The sequence below is a fragment of the Corvus moneduloides genome, chromosome 1 (assembly GCF_009650955.1).
Source record: "Corvus moneduloides isolate bCorMon1 chromosome 1, bCorMon1.pri, whole genome shotgun sequence".
NCBI lineage: Eukaryota > Metazoa > Chordata > Aves > Passeriformes > Corvidae > Corvus > Corvus moneduloides.
The window spans coordinates 97,532,444-97,550,121 of NC_045476.1; positions in this window are offsets into that span (position 1 = coordinate 97,532,444).

The following is a 17,678-nucleotide window of genomic DNA, read 5'->3' on the forward strand; positions in this document are numbered from 1 at the left end:
GGGAAGTGTTGTCACTCTGAGGAGATGTAGAGGTCATACTAGGCACAGAGCCAGCCTACAACTTTTTTTAGAGTGTGTCAGAGCCAGGGCAAAGTGAAGACAGACTAGACTTAATCCTTTAACCTAACCTGTCAAAACTGCATCAAGTCAGCACTGCCAAATCTGCAGCCACCTCATAACTCAAAAAGGTATGCATGAGTGCATTTACGAATTTGCTTTTGAAAAGAGGTTTTATGGTTTGGTATTCAAAGCATTATGAAACCTGGCCACATCACTGGGTATGCAAACATAAAGCTAAATGCTGCCAGCTGCATGAGCAATTCATCCCACTGAGTAAGAAGATATGAAATAAGGTTATTCCAAAAGATGATTGTTTTTAAGGGATACTTACTTCCAAATACAAAGAAATGCAGATTTCAAAGAAATTAGGTTTGTGTTGTTTTAACAAAAAAAGTGAAAATACTGTATTTGTCAAATCCACGGTAATAGATAAAACAAGCAGCACATTAACCTGGTATTTTATAATCATTGAGTGTGCAGAAAATACTGTTCCTGTGTAGTGATGATTGTTTAAAAGAAGCAGGCATTTTTAGGTACTTGGGAAATTTACCTATATGGATGCATGCGTGTTGGCTTCTGTGTATGTATTTTCATGTGCATTTTGTGTGAACATGCCAACATTTATAAAAGGAAGCTTCCATGTGAAAAATGGAAAAAAATCCACAAATGCATGCAAAACACGGGGCCATATCCTTGCCACTGCAAACTAGCTTGGCTGACAATGACACCATAGCCACACTCAGACATGACACTTGTCACAGCTCTCTATATGTCTGTGAACTTTAAATCGTGAATATACCGTGATGTAAATGAAAAGTGCTAGAAAGCTCATTTTGTGCCATTAATCCTTGAGGTTTTCCCTTAGATGGGTACAAAACAAATTTACCTCTCCTCAAGGAGAATGTTCCGAAAGCTGTAGCCTGGGACTGAGGACTATGACCTTCTCTTTAAAGATAGGATTGTAACCTGCAAAAAAAAGCTAATTTCTTTGTCTTGCGTTGGACTCGTGCTGCAAATCTACAACCAGTTGTAAGAAAGACATCACCTTCCCTCTTTTATCTGTGAGGGTTTACATGGTCACTGCCAACAGAAGCACCCTGCAAGCCGCAGCACAGGCTCCTTGTCTGACACTGGGACAGCCCAGGGCTCCAGCCTGTCCTCCAGTGTTGGTTTAAGCCTTTACTCTTGGTTCCCTGCAGCACAGCATCCAACTTGACCCAGTGGAGTAGATGGAGTACCCAAGTGAACCTTGCCAGGTCCATCTGTTCCCTCAGAAATGCAGCAGCTGCCACATGGAGGGCAAGGCAACCCCTTTCCTAGGGCTGATGGTTCAGACAGCATGGGGGCTTGTAGGGATCAGGGAGCCTTGAAGAGGCTGCGTGTGTGTCTTGCAGGGGGCTGGTGCTATAAAGAGATCTGTGTCTGTGAGGGACAAGGACAGAGCACGAGTGTGATCTCCGCCTTAATGATCAATTAAATAGGAAATTGTCAAAAGGAAACACAAAAATGTCAAAATTTTGTTAATAGCTCCTGCTTTTTGAGCTTGGAAGAACTGTTAATGGCACTTGGAGATTTTTACATTGGAAACATTGAAACTAGAATGTGGTCTTCCTTTGTCTTGGAAAATGTGTGTGCTCTCATCTTAATGAGTCACCTGAGCAATTCCAAGGAAGGACAAAGAAATCCTGATATTTACTTTCCACATGGAACATGACAGATTTGGAAACCTGAGAAAAGTAAACCAAATCATTAAAAGAAAAAGGAAAAGAGAATATAATGAACTATTGAAAAAAATAGGGATGTCTGAATTATGAGCGAAGTAGAATAAAAATGATCATAAACACATGTGCCAGGGATTTTAATTCATATGTATCACTGATCTTGTGTGTAAACTCCATTGAGTAATAAAGAATTCTACTTTCAGAAGGAGCAATAGGTTGGCAGATGTTCCCCTGTCTTCATGCTTTTCTGAGGAATGACCATAACAGTCTATTTATATATGATAGTACAATGATCATATTAGGCACAAATACTAACTTTGTCAAGTGGATACAAATTGAATACTCTAGCTGATTGCTAGCGGGAGGAAAGCAAGAGCCTGTTGCCATCAAATTGGAATAGGATTGAAAAATACTCAGTATCACCACTATTTCAAAGGAACATTAAGTGTGTTGTTTCATGCCTAAGTTACTGGGGATATTTAATAAAACATACATCTAGAATACGTATCCAAGGACATGAATCATAATGCTGCCATAAAACTGAAACCTGGATTATCTGTTACTACTGCTTTTGGATAGAAATGAGTCATTTCAGAAGAATTGTTTAGAAAAAGAGGTTTCCAACTTTGAATGCATACAAAAGACATATTTTGACCTTCGGTTTCAGACTTTACTGCAAGAAGGCAAATCCAGGTCTCTGGGATGGCTGACAACATAACCCAGGCCGTAACTCCTGCCTCAAGCCTCTAAAGACTTACAAATTGCCACAGACCTGAATTTATACTCAGAGCTAAGAATTTCCATCTTTCAAAAGATATTTTACCTGTTTTTCTCATTCACCAAGGTATTTTTTCAGGCTTCTTTCTTGTGGCTTTGGTAGAGAACAACTCCTCTTTAGTGAGAATGAGTGTTATGAAATGCTTATTTTGTTCACCAAGTATTAAAGAGTGACATCATGTGTTTCACAAGCAATTCTGTAAGAATACCTTGCAAAAAGGCAGAAATTTCTCCAGGACAGGCACTGTAACTCTGGACAGTTTAGAACATACATAGCCATATGTAAAATTAGTCAATAGCTATTAGTACTTGTGTAAGACAATAAATTCAAGGTGGCTGTGGTTTAGAAAGCCTGGAGTAGCTGTACTTCAATTGCACCTCAGTATGAAAGTTACTGGCTTTGTTGCCTTGGCATGAAGAGCAGAAGAGATGGCCTTGCAACACTCCTGTTAAGTGTTTGGTTATCATCCAGTAACTTGAGAATGATAAAGAAGAAAATTAGTTTTTAAGTGTCACACAACAACTGCATAATGAAAATGTAGCTCAAAGTAGACTTTGGCCATGCAATCCTATTTTAGTGAATGGAAAATCAGAAGGTGCAAGTTTGCCATTTCTAACTTGTGGTCTTTTGACAGTTTGCTTGCTTTGTCTTGCCCAGATACTCAAATGAGAATTGTCACTGGTGACTAAGCATAGTGTTCGTACTATCTGAAGCATAGAGGGCAAATGTTGGAACCCTGAGTTCTGAGAATTTCAACCTTTCAGTGCTGACAGGCAGTGATCCTCAGAAATACACTGTATTTGACCTGAAGCCTTGGGAAAGGCTTCCTAAATTGTGTAATAACACTGAGGTTGTTGCTGTGCAATTAAAAGTTATATCACTGGGTGAAATATGTAGAGATGTAGAAAAATTAGGTTTATGGGATATATGTAACAATATGGAGGTTTTTGGGTGTGGATTTGTTCTTCTTCCTTTCTCCTTCTTCTTCACAAATATGGGTGTTCTGGTATTGGGTCAAAAAACCCGCACTGCAGATCATGAATGGTTAGTTTTTGGATTACAAGTAAAAAAAAATTAGTTGGTATTCCATGATTTGGTGATTTAGACCTTAAAAGGCCTTGGAAGTTAGAACTCACAGCCATTTTCCACCTTGTTAACTTAGAGGCACACTCTGTGCAGCTGTATTATAGATAAGATATAATAAACATCTAAGTCTGAAGATAAACTCCCAGTCTCCTGTATTTTAATTCGAACTCTGAGTAAAAGAACTCACAAAACAAAGGCAAAGGAGAAAAGAAAGATAAAAAGAGAAAGTTAATAACTGGAATTAATAGGCAAAGAGCTGTTTACATGTATGACTCAAAAAGTTGAATATGGTGCATGTTATTCTACTGAGAAAGTTACACAGGAAAAGATATCAAAAGGAAACAGGAGATCCTTATCAAACAGCTTCTTGGATGTAAATGTATATTTGCTTCAGGTATTTAAAGCTTTTTAACAGGTGCTCCTGCAACAGAAACAGAGAAAACACATGAGGTCTGGTGGCAGGAGGAGCAGGTATCTATCTCCCAATGCCATGGGGTGGCCTGTGCAGGCAGAGCATTGTGCTGTTCAGCTGTCAAAGGAGGAGGCACTGCCTGGGCTGGTGAGAGTTGTAAGCAGGAAAGCTCCTGTGTGGGCAAAAGTCCCTAACTCTGTCCCCTGTGTCTCAGGAAGGAAGAGGTTATTCCAAGGGTCTCAGTGGTGCAATACAAACCTTTGTTTTGAGCTCATTCCTAGGGGTGTGGTGGGTTCTTCATACTCGGAAGTTGGTGGGTCTACTTGACATTATTCCAAGGAGACAAAGTTTTTATTCTGATCAGACTCAGAAACACCCTCTTTCACCTCTGACAGGAGCCTGATTGCTCTAGTGCTTTAGATCTGAGTTACTTAAAGATATCGAATGAGGCTGATCAGATGCTGAAGGGCTGCCAAGATTACAGACCTGTTGTCCCTATCACTTTTGTTATTAATTATGATAAAGCTGTACAAGCTGCAACCTGGTCCATTCAGTGCAGACACTGGGACAGCTTTCCTCCCTTATAGTCCCCTCTTTTCACTGCTCCAGCTATTCTTAGCTTGGTGAACAGTCCCTTGTGGGATGATTGTCATCTGGTGTATATACATTGCAGCAGCTGACTCAGATAACCAGGAAACTATAACCAGCTCCCTCACTGTCCTGGGAACTCAGCAGCATCAGGCAGTCTGGCCCAGTACCAGGAATGAGAACAAAGGCATGGACTACATCTTGTAGAAGCAGAACACATGTTTCTGATGCTTCATCACTTTTCAGACTAAGACCATAAAGACCTTTACAAAGCAGTGAAAGGTAGCCAGATACCCAAATTGCAAAAATGAGACCCAGACTTACAGACAAAGAAAGAGCCGTCCAAAGGATTTTGATGATGTTTGTATGATTCCTGCCTTGTATCATCATTGGCAGGTGATGATACAAGAGGTTGCTGCCTCTATTTAAGTTACAAAACCAGTAAACATTCTTTTGGAAGTCCTCCTAACTCCCCTACACATTCCCCTATTGGTCAACTTTTATGATTCTATGACCATCTGTCAGTGTGTCTGTTCACAGCAAAGCAAGCAGGTCAAAATTATTAAGTCATTAATAACCCCAGGTGCACAAGGTTACCTTTTCTGAAAGTCACTATTACTAAATTAGTTCTGATCTGATTTCTGAAAGTTGGTCTTCCACAAAAAAAACTGAAGGAAAGGAGGAGAAGGGTTACAAACAACTGTGAGACAGGATCTCACAAAGCGGTTGGGGCCTTGAAACTGGGAGGCTTCCTTCTTCTTGTGTCAGTGAACAATTCCATCAGCTTGAAATGGGCAAGTAACTTCATCCCAAGGCTTTAGTTTCACAGGCAACTGAGCCCACAATGTCTTACCGCAGACAAAGGAAGGAAGAATGTATACCCCATCCTGGTTTCCTGTCCTCCTTCCCCTGCTCTTCCTCCCTGTCTCAGCTTCCAGGTGTAGGTCTCTGCCTGCTCTTTTCAGTTCCTTTGCGGATTCACACCAGCTCACTAAAACAGCAAAAAACCTTTTTTTTTTCTATGTGTTACTTTTCCACTGTTTTCGTGGACTAAGTTAGCTGATGCCAGAGCACCCTTGGCCTCTGCATTTTGACCCACAGAAACAGCTGAGTTAGAGCAACACACTTCTATCCCCCTGCAAAAGTGGGAGAAGAGGCTGGGGCAGTGTGCTCCCTGCTTCTTGTCCTTCCCCTGCCTAACAAAGGTTTGGTTGCTCCTTCTGTTGCACCTGAAGGATGGGGATAGGTTCAGCCCCCGTTTTATATAAAATCCTTGGCTACATCTGAACCTAAGGTCTTCCCTCTATCAGCCATTCCAAATGACAGCACTGCTGTTCAAACAGAGCACTAGAAGCAATTAGACAAAGTGCTCAGGGCAGCTTCATCGCAGCCCCCCCTGTGCAGGGACCCTTTTCCTGAAGACCTGATAGAAATGTTTTCCTTAGTGGCCAATGAGCTGCAATTTCAGGCTTCTCTTGACAGCAACTATTTCTGCCAGCTTTGCAAGTCTCGGCGTTGTACCATGACCTGTTATTGGAGTCTTCCTGTCACTGTTTCTGCTCTGGGGTTCCTACAACTTTCTGTTTGCAAAGTAAAAATCCCTGGTAGTGATCCTGCCTTGGCCCTGGTACAGCCTTTTGCTCTCAGATTTTGTTTGTTACTATCCAGCATTCAGCTACCTTCTGTTCCTTTTGAACTGACCTCACAAAGAAACTCTACATTTCAAAAAGGAGTTAAAAGGCAGTCAACACACCAGGACTGTTTGACTTCAGAGACAAGTCTAGATCCCAGGGATCAATGAAGTGGTCTCCTCACATTCAGAAACCCTCCAACAAACTCTAGCCAATCTCCCAAAGCTCAGTGCACAGATCTGTGAAGAACAAATGCAGCCTGCAGACAACAAGCAGCAGTGGGCAGCTGTTCACACTCTGGAGGAGTAGGAGGGATGAAGCTGTCACGAGAGAGCATGGCCAGTCAGGAGCTGGTAGCAGGTTTTCACTGTTTGCCTTCATCTGTCCTCATGTCAGGTTCAAAATACCGCTTTTCCTCAGGTAGTGAACAGGAAAGACATAGATATTTTTTCTTCTTTATTGTAGGGCCATTTAAGGGAAATTACTTGTCTGAGAAGGTACTCTGAGCTTTTGGGAGCTATTTACAGCTATCACTGTTAGGAGTGAAAAAAAAGAGAAGCTGGAACTGAGGTTGAGGCAGGGAAGTTTCTTTGGGTATAACAGGATATAGAACAGTAACAGTGAAAAACTGAGAGAAGAATGAACAACAGTGTGCCTAGTGGGAACAGTGCCAGTCCAGAACTAGGATGAGTGATAAGGGTCATGGGAAAGGAGGGAGAAGAAGAAAGAGAAGATTATGATTCATGAAAGCAAGGCAATCCACCCTTCCTAATTCTGCGGCGCGTTCCACTTTAAAACCTTTTGTGTGGTATCAAAGCAAAGACTGTATCACAGCCTGAGCAGCCACCACAGTTGCAAGCTAGCAGGAAAGGGAAGAAGTAGCAGCATGCCAGTTAGGATTGCAGGATGCTGATAGCAGGCCTTGCAGGATGGAGAGGTATGCTAGCAATGTCTCCCTTATTTGAATGGGTGTGAGGGGTGTTTAGCCCCCAGCTTTACTTACGAAGATTAATGCTGTTCCCTTTTAACTACTGCTTTGTGGAAAGTCCAGAGCAAAAGACACAGACCAGCTCAAGAGAGAGTGTTGTTCAGGGTGAGACAGGGAAGTGGCCACCATGTGTCCAGATTATTTCATAGATAGGCATTTTGTCTGAACCAGTGCTGAGAGCCCTGTGTTTGGGTTAAGAGAAGTTTGAGAGTGCTGCTGGAACGGCTGGGAGGAAGCTCCAGCCAGGTTGAGTTACCCACGGATGCCATGTCCTGGGCCCCCAATGTTAGGGCACCACACCTGAATGTTAAGACAAATCACTGTTTCTTCTGTACACCCTATTCTGCTCTTGAAGGAAAACTGAACAAGCAAGGAGGGAGTCAAGATCTGCTGCAGCAATCCCCTGCTGTGGGTAGTAAAGGGACAAGGATTGGGAGAGTGAAGGCACAAGCCTATTTCTCAGTTCAAACAAAGCTTCAGTGGCAGTAATTCTGCTGAGGTCTCCTGTACAGGGCAGCTCCTGGGACTTCCTTCAGTGTGTTATTAAAAAGAATCTAAATAAATAGATCTGTGTTCAAACGGACCTGAACCCATGACCAACATGTAAGAATGAAGTAACAGCCAATGAGTAGGAAAGCCCTGGAAAGTGCTTGCCTAAATTCACAGCAAGTCCCTGAGTGGGATTCCTCTAAGCCATCGTGGATATTGGAGATCAGAGGACCTGCCATAGGAAGCATCACTTTCCACTGGCTATAGAGGAAGTTAGAATTGATTAGGTGAAGCACCTCATTTTTTTACTCCTCTGCAGGCGGTATCCCCACTCTTCTCATTGTGCAGGAACAAATTCTCTGTGGGGCACAATGAAAAACTGAAGTTTTAAAAGTAAGAATCCAAGATGAGGCAGTAAACCACATACTTCCTTTGGCTTAGGACGAGACACTTTAGTTTAGTTACTGCGTAGAAACCCTAAGATTTTTGAAATGTTTAAAATCCTGTGTTTCTGCTGACTTGGATATGTTAAAAGAAACACAAACTATTTGTTAATCTTCTGTCTATGAGTGTAACCAAACATAATCTGTTGAGAAAGGAAAGTTTTGGAAATAATATCAGAAAAAGCATAAGCTGTCCTAATTTTCCTGTGTCTACTGCCTTTTTATGATTAAAGCATTCTCTGCTTTCCCTTAAAATTTCAAAGCCTTAGAAACATTTTTTGCTTTGCTCCTATTTATAAAGAGTTTCCAGAGAAGAGGCCGGGGTTATGGGTTTACATGATCAGTCATACATAGCAGAAGATGCAGCTCTGCATTTGAAGACAAACCATAGCCTGACATTTGTTCACATAAATGATATGAAGAATAATTATGAAAAATGATCCAATTTGTGAAAATTACAATCAGGTCATGTACATTATGGGGGAAAGAACTAAATTAATTATGTACAGTATGTAACTGTCAAATGCCAACAACATCTGTAATGAAAAGTCAACAATATATAAGGTTCCAGCTGATTCCTATAAATTTTTCTGGATGTTCATGTTCCTTGGACTCCCAGATTCCTGTACCCCAACTTACCAAGCTGTATTCTTAAAACGTTGGGCCAGGATTTCAAAGAATGTTTTAATGAGGATTTTTGTTCTGTAGGATCAAAACCACAGTCTGGCTACCCGTGGCTGCACCCTCCTATGAAGTTAGGTTGCAGGGCTCAGCAAAACTCCTACCAAAACTACAGGCAATTACTGAGTTCCCAGTTTTGGAAATCTAACTTGTTGTGACAGGCTAACTATGAATCACTTGTACACCTGAAGAGGTCTAAAGAGTAAATAATCTTTAAGAATTTTAGTCAGTGTTGCATCATCAATCCCTTAAAATATAATAGTGGAGTCACTGATATTACTGGTCCACTGTAAAATTGATTTTGTGTGAAAATTCTGTGAACTTTTACAGTATTTGTTTATTTGCTTTATAGTTAAACTCTTTAAGACTTTTTTAGCTTTACTTTCTTTCCTAGAGGCTCTAAAACCATCACTATATCTGAATTGGGCTAATAATTAAAACATGAGAAGTAATTAATGAAAAATTGCTAGAAATGGCAGCATAAAAGTCCATCTGCGTTTTTTTTATTGTTTTACATACCCAAAGAAATCTAAAAACGGAAGCAAGCGTGTCAACTGTGAAAAGTGAGAGCCTCAACTTTCAGTTGAATTATCTTCTTTACCCTTAGGTGGGACTACTGTGACTGAGTTCAAATTGTATTCCAATTATAACTTTGCAAGTTGCTAATAGAAAAATAATTATCGTTTTCAAGTACCTGATCCTAAACTTAGAAGTAGGAATTTTGACTCTGTTTTCAAAACCAATAATCTCATGGCTCAATGTGCCTATTTACTTTAAAATGGAAAGCACACATTTTGTACAAAATACAGATTAGGAAGAATAAAATCCCATTTCAGTATGGACTGGGTGTTCACAACAGACTCACTGGGGAGTTTGATCTTACAGTCAATGACCCTGTATTTCCATCTGCTTAGTTTTTCTTATATGATTACCTTGAAAGAATTCTTGCCATATGTCATTTGAATCCTTTGGGGCCTTTGAAAGAAGATGAGAGGACTGCTTAAGCAAGGCTTGTAAATATATATGTCTGTCCATATGTATTAAAGTATACAGACAGTTTTTGTCTTATGCCACACTTAAATTTATTAAAAATAAATGGAATGTACTGAATTTTATTAAAGTTAAAGTATGCAGCTTATACAGTTTATTTCATTTAGCTTTTGTTGACATGTATCTGTTAGGGAACAAGCTCAAATATATATATTAAAAGAATGAGAAAAAAAATTTAGAAATATGCCCAGCAGAAAAATTTCCTTTTCCACTTACAGAGATATATTCATGCAAATATCTGACACAATTCAAGTAGGGGTCTTTTTCTTTATATAGTCAATGTAAATAATTGTGGTAATCAAGAAATTGATATTGTTTAAACTAGACAAGGTTATACAAAGTACTATGCATGATTTATGTGCACAACAATAGCACTTTAGTGCACAACAATCCCACCCTGAATTACTAGCTCTCCTCTTTCCTAACCTGTAGTCCTAATATTGTCAAACTGCACTAAACAACACAGATCATGATTGGCATTTATGTGTCTACCTGGTAGGCAAGTTCAGTCCAGTTCAGTTAAAGCAAATTACATGTATGATGGGTCACAGTGAGAGTGAGCAGATTCTGTGATCCTTGTTTGCCTCTGTGCACTTCAAAGGGGCAGGGCCAAGACCTACTGGGCAGGATAGGAGAAATCAGCATTCAAGAGGAACGAAATACTACTGAACTTTTAAGGGAAATTTAATATCAAGATGGTCTTCATAATTGCCTGTGTCTTCAACCAGAATCTTCAGGACCTTGTGGAAGAAGAAAGGAGGGATGGGACGCCGTAGTCTGGTCTGAGCAAAGCTTTTTCATCAGTATTATTCATGCAAGTATCAAGGCCCAGATCTAGGAGAATAAAGAACCTGCTTAACCACTTTGCAGTTCAGCAGCAGCATGCAGTGAAACATGCTGCAGAAGCAGCTCTGAAGTGAAGGTAGCAAAATGGTCCAAAGTGATTAACTCCCATTTCTCAGAGAATTTCCCAGCCTTTAATCAACCCCCCAACACATGTGGCAGCCTGTCATTGCTGAAGCTGTTAGATAATGTGTTAGTGATTAAGAGCGTATATTGTGTTTTTGCAGAATGTAGTCACTGAGCTTATTCAGTCTTAAATTAGCCTTACTGTTGCCACAAAAAGATTTGGTGACATGGGGTATACACTAAAGCACCGTCTGTTTTTATCCCACACTTGAATCTGCATGTGAAGTGGATTCAGTCTCTTTGCTCTGGCTTTGAAGAAGGAGGCATCTTTTTGGAAGCTGGATGCAATAATCATGGCCACACATCCCTCTTCAGTTCAGGAAGTCTCACTGGTGAGAAATGTGCCAAAGCCTGCCTTTAAAACTGCATAATTTGACTCAGTTTTGGTAGCATATGCAAAGTCAGGAACTTATCTTTTTCCAGATCGCAAACAATTAATGTATTACTTCCTTCTGGCAGAGCATTAATCAGGATAAGTCAAGAGGAAGGCTGAGAATCCTGTCTCCTTACATCTCAGTGCCTGAAGAATTTATAGCAGTTAAAGGCAATGGAATGAAAATAAAACACTTCCTTACATCCTTTTCTTAATCTTGTCCTATTTGTAGAGCTATCTGTCTACCAGTCAGCTACCTCAGTGACAGCAGCTATCACAGCTCTGTAACAATGCTTCCCATTGCATTTCTCCTGGCCATCTACAGTGCCAACCGCTTAAAAATAATAACCCCAGGGGCACTGCAGCTGAAATGAGGTATGCCCAACAGAGGAATCTCTGCAGCTATCTTTGCAAGAATCCTTCTTCGTCTGTACCTCTCCCATATACATAGCCTCGCATAGCAGACACCCACTGGGAAAAACAAGCTGCTGTTATTTCTTGGGCTGCAGAATCTCCTCCTGTGCTCATCTGACTTTGTATCAAGTTTGGGAGCACGCTTTCAGTGAACAGAATATTGCATTTCACCACTCTCCTGTAAGTGATGCATCACAAAATGAAATGTCCCTGATCCACTCTGTCCCTACGTGCCCTACCACTGAGATTAGAGAGAGGAGGATGTCAGCAGTTGCTCACAGCCTGTTCAAGAATGGGCTGCATCCTTTCTCGAGCAGCACTGAGAAGCCTTCAAGACACATCACACTGTCCCCACCCTGTGGGGTCCCTCAAATTCGAGAGTAACCAACCTCTTCATTCCTCAGCATCCAGGTCTGAAGTTAGGTTGTGAAGAGCTGTGGATGTTTGCAAAGGGTTGAGATATTGACGTAGCTGTAGTCAGATTGGGAAATAACTCTGAAAGGCAGAGCACTGGGCTAAAATTCGGCCAGACCATCTCTTTATGAGGCTGATCAGAGAGAACAGTAAGTAAATAGGCTGATTCCCCCATGCGTTGTGACTCTGGTTTTCAGACTGATATTGTAATACTGTTTGCCTGGATTAAAAACTGGACATTTTCAATGATATAATTGGCCCAGTTATGCTCTTCAGGATTAAAAACCTATAGTTTTGAAGTAGTGGTAGCTGTAAATTAGTTTTGTATGTAAAGCCTATTTTTTTAATTGGTATTAATTGGAAAAGGATGGCATGAAGGAATGGTTAATTAAAGCCTTTCCAAAAGCAGGAGTTTGGCATTTGCAGGAAGCAGTGATGGACGTGTTTCAAGAGGCTGAAGCATTGCCTGCTTATGGTGTTTGCTTCCTTCCTACTCATACTATATATATGCAGTCCCATTCTGCCAGATTTCTATCAGACACTTCCAGCAACTAGGAAATTTTATTTTCTTGATGTACAACCCAGTTTCTATCTTGTTTGTTTGTTTTTCAGCTTTTTCTTTTTTGTAATGGAGATTCTCAACAGAAGATGATGAGATATGGTGTACTGGTGGAAAATTCAGGCTTGATTTGTGCATCCTGTTCATCCATAGTTTGGGATCGGGATTTGGTGTTTGTGGCCTTTTGTTTTGCTCTTACCATGGAACAAGGCTCATTTCTCAGAATGACCTGAGCATTTTGTTATAAGTTCCTTCCTCTTCAGTTGGCTTGCCAAATTGTCTCTCTCTCTTGCTATTATTTTTTTTTTAGTAGATTATAATTTGAGATTTGTATGTCCTTAATTTCAATTAAAAAGTCTTACTTTAGGATCTTGGCAAATATTATTTCATTAAATGTAATGAATGTGTGAAATGGATGTGTTGTGGCTGTTTCCAGGATTACCTTTGTTTTACACAGTTGCTCAAAATTGCAGATTTCAGCCCAGTACTGACAATGCCTCCCATCCACAGTGGTAGGCACAAACTCACATCAGTGAGTATGGGTTCAAGCGAAGGACATTTTTTCCTACCTGATTTTTCTTCCTTTTCCATCACTCCTCCTGAAAAAGAAAAATTCAGGCAAAGGAGCAGCAGCAGCAAAGATTTGGGCATAGCAAGAGAATAGTGGTATTTGAAGACCTTTTACAGACTAGGTCATGTGGCAGCAGAGGGGAGAAGAGAAAAAGTCCTTCTTTCCTTCACGGTTCTGTCAACCAAGAGAGGCTTTGCATTCCTCCAGATGGGAAGATGAAGAGAAAACTCTTGATGTTTCTCTCTCCTGTGTTACTGTCAGAAGAAAGAGGCTTAGTGGAAATGTTTGACAGTAAACCTGGAAGTAAGTTTGAGAATCTGCCTTCTGGCAGATTTGTTTTGTTGATTCCATTTGCTTCAATTTAATACAGAAGTAGCATAACATGAACTGGCCTGCTTCACTAGAGCATTCAATTTATCTAAAATCCTTAATCTAAACCAGTTACATACTGTGAGGTTCCTTCATTGACTTTGTGAGTGTTCTTAACCCCTAGATTTACATGCAGGAACTGTGTCAGCAGGGGGTTTACCCTTCACACATGAGGATCTTTCCTGCTGCCTGATATGGTATTATAAATATGGAGAAGCTCCAGTGAAGCTAGTCTGAACTAAAGCTGACTAAGTCTGGTGTAAATGAGGCAGAAATCAGTACTGGGTTGATGCATGGATTTAATAAACACCCTTCAATTCCCATCATGAAAACTTCCCATCCGCCGATCCCATCCTGCTTTCCTTTTTCTCTGGTGAACCTTCTGTTACGGTGGGACTTTCTCACCTTACTTCCCCAGTAAATTCAGCAGGGATACACTATTTTTATGGTTGTTATTTATGGATGCTAAAAAAATTAGCAGAGAAATTTTCCACCTTTTACAGTCTTCTGTGAAAGTCTCCATTCTCACACAAGCTAAGCTGAGAGATGGTTTGCTATTTTGTAAACTATTTGCAGGTGCAGGGTGTTGTGAGAATGCAGTGGATATTGTTTTGGTTCACTGAAGAAAATATTTTGAAATAGGCATCGTAGCATTCAGCCAATCACTCTGGGAGGTGTATGGTCAAGCACCCAAGAATGTTATACCACTTTTGCGAACAATGCTATATAAATGAGTCCGTAATTAATTAAATAATTCCATTCCATCCCATTTGCCCTGGACTCCTGTGTCGTGATTCTTGCCAACCCTGGGGGCAACAGCGACAGTTATTTATTTCAGCCACTATCTGCCAAACCCACCTGTGATAAACAGACTACAAGACTGTCCAGGCTGGTTCAGATCTGGTTTACTTTTACCTGTAAGATTATGAGATTGGTCCTTTAAGTGAGCAGACTTCTACTTGTTTCTTTCTGAAGGCAGTAACCAAAGAATTAAGTCGTGTACACTGGAGTTCATGGCAAACAAGACTCAAAAAAATAATGTTATCAGTACTTGATCACATATTTGACATTGGACTAAAAGACAACATCTCCCAGCTTCTATCTCCTTTGCTTAATTGGTTGGAGTATGGTGCCAGTAACACCAAGATGGTGGCTTCGATTCCTGTGTGGGCCATTCACTTAAGAGCTGGACTCGATGACCCTTGCAGGTTCCTTCCAACTCAGAATACTCTGTGATCCTGTGTTTTTTCAGCCATTTGTGTCACAAGGTTGGGGAGAAGATGGTGGCATGTTCAAAAGAGGGTTACCTCATGGCATGAAGCCTCAGAAGCAAAGCATTCTGTTCACAAGGCTACCAACAACCAGTGTCATGAGGGCTGACACCTGTGACATCACCTTCATGTACAGCGTTCACGTGAGCTGTAATCTAACCAGGACAGAAGAAAAAAATATCATGCTGGTCTCTGTATACCTTCAGGAAGGAAGGAAGGAAGGAATTCGGAAGGAAGGAAGGAAGGAAGGAATTCGGAAGGAAGGAATTTGGAAGGAAGGAAGGAATTCGGAAGGAATTTGGAAGGAAGGAATTTGGAAGGAATTTGGAAGGAATTTGGAAGGAAGGAAGGAAGGAAGGAAGGAAGGAAGGAATTCGGAAGGAAGGAAGGAATTCGGAATTCGGAATTCGGAAGGAAGGAAGGAAGGAAGGACGGACCACACTCACAAAGAATTCCCAAGCACTGCCCTCTTTAGTCATTTCTCCTACCATGGAAGTGTTCCACTTCAGCTCATTCCCTGAGCACTGTCCTACCTTTCCAGTAATTTTCACCCTGGCAAAAATACTAATATAGTGAACCTGTTTGTTAGCTGAGCACCTTCATACTGAGGACAACAGAACTCATTCTGAGTAACTTCTCAGATCATTAAAGCCTGATAGAGAACAGAGCTTTAGAAGACATACCAGCCTTTGATGTAGCACCTCTCTTGTTATAAGGACATAGGTAAAGTGTAGGTTATTCGGCTTTGTTCTATATTTCTAGCAGATGTTTCAATCCTGTTTCACAATACAGTGCACATAAGAAAATATTTGATGAAATCTCAAGCACATCTTTTTTAATTGTTTGATTTTTGGCAGTCTATATGAGTCCTATAAATTAAAGAAATACTGTTGATAGTAGGTGTTTCCTTGGTTCCATTTCATTGCCAGCATCATCCTTTGCAGTATTTCAGACAGGATTTCTGAGGCAGTCTTTGAAAAATGACCTGATTATGATTCCATGTAAACCACTGAAAAAATACTCACCAACTACAACTGAAACCCATTTCAAAATTTAAATAATAACATGCTGATTTGGAGAAAGGAAATGGAGGTAAAACTGAGAAAAAAAATATTTTTATGCCCTCACTTTTGTCTAGCCAAATGAATGAGTAAAATAATTTTTTAATGTCAGGAAAAAAGCCAAAACCATAAAGAGAACACTTTCCTTCAAGGTATTTCCTTCATCTTCATGCTTTCCTTAAACTGGGATGGACAAGAAATAGCTCTTGAGCACTGTAAGTAGGTCAATCACTGTTCTCATGCCCAGACCACATTCCCCACTGTGGGAAGCAGGATACCAGCAGGGCTTGCATATATGCACTCTCTCTAGGTCACATGGAGGCTTCTTTCTTTCCTCCCTGAGAACAGTCCCATTTCTCATTGGAGTGGGGGCACACTGGGAAGCAATTACCATCATTTGCTTTTGAATTGCTCCTAAGCATTTCCTCTTCCCTTGGTTCTTAAGGTTATGTTAAATGTGTCTTCAAGTTCTAAGCCAAATTCAGGTTTTGCTATATAGTCATATGGTGCAGGAGACCAATGATTTATGTATTAAACTGCCTCCAGACATATATAGTTGCTGTGTATATTAAGACTGCTTTTTGGGCAGGCCTACAAATCTAGGATTGTTATCTGCTGTGATGCCATTTCACATGGAGTATGAAGAGAACGCTTCCCACAAGCCCTAAGCACCTCACAGCCTTTTTAACAGTAAATGTGAGTTGAAACATGCCAGATGTCACATTTCAGGACTGGTGTTTTGACCATTAGCTATTCCATTAAAAATAGCTTCCTCTTTAAGAACAAGCACAATTATTATTTTTTTTTTTTACCACTCAAATAAAAATGTATAATTTGACCATTAACATTCCTCCATTCTTCACTTTTTTAAAGGATGAGATTACACGCTCAGCCCTCAAGCGACACAGGACTCAGATCCAAGCTCATTGCTTCGTAGCCAGAACTAACTTCATCTAAGTGGGGACCAAAACATTTTTACCTTTGGCCAAAACACACTGGTGTTTGAATGATCTTTTTTCATCTCATTCATCTAGAAATCACACTCATTGAATCAATTTCTGATCTCTCACAAAATCAGCAAGTTATAATATTTTCTTGCATTTTACAGGATTTCTGCATGAAATGGTCCAATGTGAGCATTAACTCTTTTCTTGGCATTTAACTGGATACACTTTCACACGCGCAAGCCTTCATATTATCTGAAGGTCAGATTTAAATGGAAAAGGCAAACATGTAACAAAAAGACTGTAGTAAGTCAGTCTCCTTCTGAACCATTATATCTTAAAAATATGTAATCAAAATCTTGCCAAGACAAAATCTTCTTCGACACCTTTCCATGTGGCCAGTGGGAAGGAGCTGCTACCTTGTGTTGTTTGACTATAAATTAATTATGTGACTTTAATAGTCAAATATTCACTCAGGATGAAAAGAAATGTGCTCCTAAACATTAGTGGATAATGTGTGAATCATTTCATCTATCTGTCTTTTAATTAGACACCTATAAATAATCTGGCTCTTGCAAGGTGCTCTACAATCAGGTTACTTAAACACTAGCTGTTTCCTAGATTAGCATTTACAATTATGTGAGATAGCTACAGATTGTTAATTGTTACTGTTTCTTCTACTATTATGATTATTATCATCATCATCATCACCATCATCATTTAAGGAACAGGCAATATGCCCCATTGCAATTCTGCATGCATGTCTGGGAAAAAAAGGTAGATGACATAAATCGCATGCATAATCT